Genomic DNA, 5,237 nt, shown 5'->3' with positions numbered 1-5,237 from the left:
ACTGGTGAAACCAAACCGAACCATAAAATGCGGTTCGGTTCAGTTTTTTTTATTTTGAACCATTTAAGTTCGGTTCGGTTCACAGTTTTATAAATTTTGAAACCGTTAGAACCGAACCGAACCAAACCGCATATTAAAAAAAATTTATTTTATATTTGGATGATTAAGCTTTAAAGTTTGGAGATAAAATATGATTAAGAATTTAGGATTATTAATAAAATAGTCTATAAATAAAAGGCAAATAGAAAAATAAATTAGTAAACAAACCTAAATATCTATTATCTCTATTATTCATTGAGAAGATAGAAAGAAAACTAAAAAAACTAGTATACATTTTGTCACTATTCAGAGATGAAATTAATCAAATAAAGAAATTAAAGAACTAAAAGAAAATAAAGAAAGAACTCGAGGATATTACTAATGATGTGGAGTATTATGTGTTACTGTTGGACTAAAATATTGGTACCAAGTTTGTCATTCTTAAATTTTGTTGAACATATTAGAAATTTTGTGGACTAAAATTTCAAGTTGGTAGTCGTTGAGATGTTAAATTATTATTGTTTTACTAGAAAGAGTATTAAATATTTTATTATTGACGTGTTTAGTATTCATTTAGTTGACTTTATACTTTGCAAATTATGTTCAACTATTTCTTAAATGACTTTCTTTAAATAAGTTGAAAAACTGCAGAACCGAACCACTAATGAACGATTCGATTCATAAATAAAATTTGCGGTTAATCGAACCGAACCATATCTTTGTGTTCGGTTCGGTTATTAAATTGCGTCAAAAACCGAACCGGACTTTTACACCCCTACCAATTACGTTGCACCAGAGATTCTTGCTACTAAGAGTGCTTATAAAAATTTTCACAAATTCACACTTTTTAAAATTGCTTGTCAAAAAAACACTTTTTAAAAGTGTTTGTTAAGAAAAATATTTTTAAAATTGATATTTAAAAATACTTTATTAAATAATATTATTTAAAAGAATTTTTTTCTTTAAATTGCTTTATTAAAATGTTTTGTTCAAATTAAATAAAAAGTGGGTTGGATATCCATCCATCCAATCCATTAAAATGGATACATGGATATAATGGATGGATTGAAATCCATTGGATATGGATGGATTGGATAATTTAAAAATGTGATATAATAGATTTATTTGGATTAATAGATAGTTTTCTATATATCCATTAGGATCGAAATCTAAACCCATCCAATTGTCACACCTAGTATTCAAGTTCATTAAGCACGAGGCACACAAAGCTCCAAAAATAAGCATTTAAGCTTTGGATTTGAGTGATGTTGGGGATGAACTAATGACTTGAAGTCATCTCCATCCATTTAATGCATACAATAATGAAGATTATTGCTTCTTCATTTGCTTCTAGGGTCTCCATTATTAGTTGCTCTTTCTCATGATTAACAAAAAACTTTTTGTGATAATTATTGTGGTATCTTCATCTTCAGTGAAAAAATACCCAAAGTATAGATGTGACATCTTTAATTCTAGCTTCTGTTTCCGCTCTACCTCATTCATGTTATCATATCATTCTTGCCCATTTTATCCTCACATTCCTTCACGATCTTCTTTCTCAACAACAATGTTCTCCTCGTCATGATTTTATTCAGTGCCTTGACCAAATATCTCAGTTTCTAATTGAATTAGAATTGTAATGCTCAGTGAGATATGTTTGATTGTTGGTAGAGAATAAGTTTTCTTGAAAGGCTTTTCTTGATTTAAGAAATTGTACTTCAGTTTCAAAGTTTCAACATTTATAAAAAATCATTTATTAAATTAACTATTAAATCCCTTTCAAGATTCAATTGTGGTATAATATATAATTTTGTTGATCCAATAAGATTGTTAGAAAGTTTAGACATGCTTTATCTTTAGATCATAAACAAGAAAGCAAAGATGGTTGGTTGGTTTTGGTTTGTTTATAAAAACTGGTTTTATACATGAAAAAGTAAAACTACATATTTACAATTTAAGAGAAGAATAGTGATTTAGAAACATGAACGTAAAGTTTTTTAACTTTTCAATATCAAAATAGTTACTTTATGCAAGTTATTTAGTATGGTTCAATCCACCATACATCATTTCTTAACTAGCATACTTGGGTCTGGGTAAAGTTAGATGATTTTCAAACCTTGTTTAATATACTACCCCTCGTTGGTTTGCATTTATTGAAATGAGTCTATCACGTATCATTTCAGTTTCCCTAATGCTTAATAGCCTTGAAAATAAGTTGCTTAATTTGAATGCTTTGAAATGACAAATGTTCTATTCCACCATCGTGGCCTTAGAACATTTGTTGATTCATCCAATAAAAGACTTTACATGGTGTCACCTCTTACTTGCCTTGTCTTGCTTGGGTCATGGGCGATGTCATGTCTGGCTAGCTTTCCTTGGGGTGTAAGTCAAGCTTGGCTGAAACATGAATATGCCTAGCTTAAGTTACGTCATGGGAAGGTAAGCTTTTCTTCAAGCTCAAGCAACCTTGTCCTCATTCACCCGCCTAGCGCCTAGTTTGGCCACACCTAGTAGTTTGTTGGTTTGGATAGAAGGTGAGGTTATTTACAATATACATTTTATTTAAAAAGTGATTTATGGTTGAGTTTTAAGTATGATTAGTCAAGATAAGTGTCATAAAAAGTGTTAGAAATTAAATATATTTTAACACTTATCATATGCCTAATGTTTGATTATTTGCTCGATCCGAACTTCCAATTTTTTGATTGAGCCATCAATCTTTTCTTGGTTGGAGGCAGATAGTTGTATGAACTGAATTAGAGTATCATCAATGCTAGAAGTTCTTTCATAATATTCAGTTTACTATTGATATGATGAAGATTATGGGAAGGTTGTGCATTAGATTTCCAATCTTGATCATAGTTAGGATTATGCCTCATGAAATAATTATTACATTGGAAAGGAACTTGTCTAGGCTGGTTATTAAAGTAGTTTATATCTTCATATGAAATATACATAAATGGAGAACAATGAGAAGTCAGGTGATTCCCAAGGCACATTCACAAATAAGAACTTGTAATTGGTTGGAGTTTCTTTCATATTCTTGAGCATTTTCTTCATAATGTCAACTTTGTTGGTCACTAATAGTTATGGCTTTCATCATTGTAATTTCCATGTGTTGGATTTATTCAAGTGTGAAATCCCACATTGGATATGCAGGAGGAGTGAAAGAGTTTATAAAAAGGAAAGACCCGTGAAACTAATGTTTTATGTTGTTGTTGATGTCCTTTGTAGAAGATATGAATTTGTTTCAGTTCATCAAATTCATGGTTATACATCTTCTCATTGGGAATTTGTATATCTCACATGCTTCACATAAAGTCTCATTTGCTCCTTGAGAGAAAACAAAGATTGCTATCTTAGCCTCATGAACTTGTGATAGTTGGTTCAATAATCACTTATTATCATTCCCTATCAAGGATAATGAAAATAACCTTAGAAAAATGAATATTCTTCTCATCAAAAGAGTTAACATACAAAATTTGAGTAAGTCCCCTATCTATTTTATCTACTTTGCATTCCTTTGAGGTCTATTGACACTTGTTAGGTGCCCCATAATTCCTTGGAGTTACATGTTGTTTGCTTCAACCATAGCTTCTTTTTGTAGGAGATAAAAGGAAAATCAAAACATATGTACTCCTTTGTTGCTTTTTCTAGTTGATTAGTTGCTTCCTTCTTATTGTTAGATCAAGAGTAAAAAGTACTACATAAACATATGAGTAGGCAAAGAGAAAGAAGAGTTAAAATAAACAAATTTATGCACAAGTCAAAATTATTTGCAGAAGCTTAAAAAAAATTGCAATGCATAATATTTAGACTGAATTTCCCAACAACAACAACAATTTTCTAATCAACAAATCAGTCAATCAAATACTGAATGAGTTGTTAAAAACAAATATAAATAATTATCATATATTTATAGGGATTTGAGCAGTGTTAGGCTATTCAACAATAATTATGGCTTTAAGGTAAGGTTTTTTTTTTCAGTTTGACTTTGGAATTAAGTAATTAGAAACTAAAATAAAGATTAAATATTATAAAAATATTGGGATTAGATTTGCTATCCAACCTTTCAATATGTGGATGATTTAACTCACGAAAACTATATACTTTGATATTTTCAACATCACTTCTATACAACATTATTAGTATCTTAATGAGAAGATCAACAAGTGATTTCCCTAACTATCAATTCCTTTGATGTTTAGCAAAACAACTCATAATAAGCTTGGAAGTTATCTTTGAGTAAATAAATTCCAAATTGTCTGATTTGAATTCCTTATTTTTCTTTCTAAAATATATTGAGAGATAAAATATTAATTATGAGACATCAATAACTGTATGTATAAATAAATTATACTTAGATTGAATCACTTAAGTATGAATGTAATCCACTAGAGTTGCAAAGTGCTAGCAAATAATATAAAAATACATAAATTTTACACTTAGACATAAAGTGTGAATGCTTAAATTCAAACACCCACAAATGCTCTCTCCCCCTTTCCTTCAAAAACAAAAAAATAAAACATCAAATAATAATTGTCTGCAAAAAATAAATTTTCTTGACTCTTAAATCCCTTAAAATCATCAAAATACTAAACCCACCATAAGACCCGAAATATATGTGTAGTTCATATATTTCAAAGAAAGAAAGAAGAACAACTCTGTTTTGCAATGGATTAACAATCCAAGAATGACAAGAAAGGAGTTTGCTATGAATAACCTCAAGATTTGAAGAATCTTTATTGATGAAATTCTGATCCAAGATCAGTTTATTATACAAGTAAAAGAGATGATTTGAAAACTATCCTAGATCCACTACTTATACAAGGAAGAGGGAAAGCTAACTAACTAACTAACCTACTTAACTAATTATTTATTACAACACGTGCCAATTGGAAAGCTTAACTAACTTACAGATTTTAGCCAATTTGAAAGAGCATAGGCTAAGAATACAAATATAAAACATATTCATTACAACTATGATTGATCGAGTGTTGTGATGATCATATGGAATGATGGCTAGAGACTTTTGATCAGGTTCTGCATCTTTGGTTGATGCACGGTTGGTGTTGTTGCTGTATTTTGTTAAAGAGACTTTATGTATATCAATGAGAACTTGATTGAATCTATGAGAAATATAGTCTTGATGAAATGCTATGCTTGCTTGTCTTTGAATTATGAATGGTAGAGTTTGG

This window comes from Lupinus angustifolius, chromosome LG11, assembly GCF_001865875.1.
Source record: "Lupinus angustifolius cultivar Tanjil chromosome LG11, LupAngTanjil_v1.0, whole genome shotgun sequence".
NCBI lineage: Eukaryota > Viridiplantae > Streptophyta > Magnoliopsida > Fabales > Fabaceae > Lupinus > Lupinus angustifolius.
Note: the sequence above shows the minus strand (reverse complement) of the source record.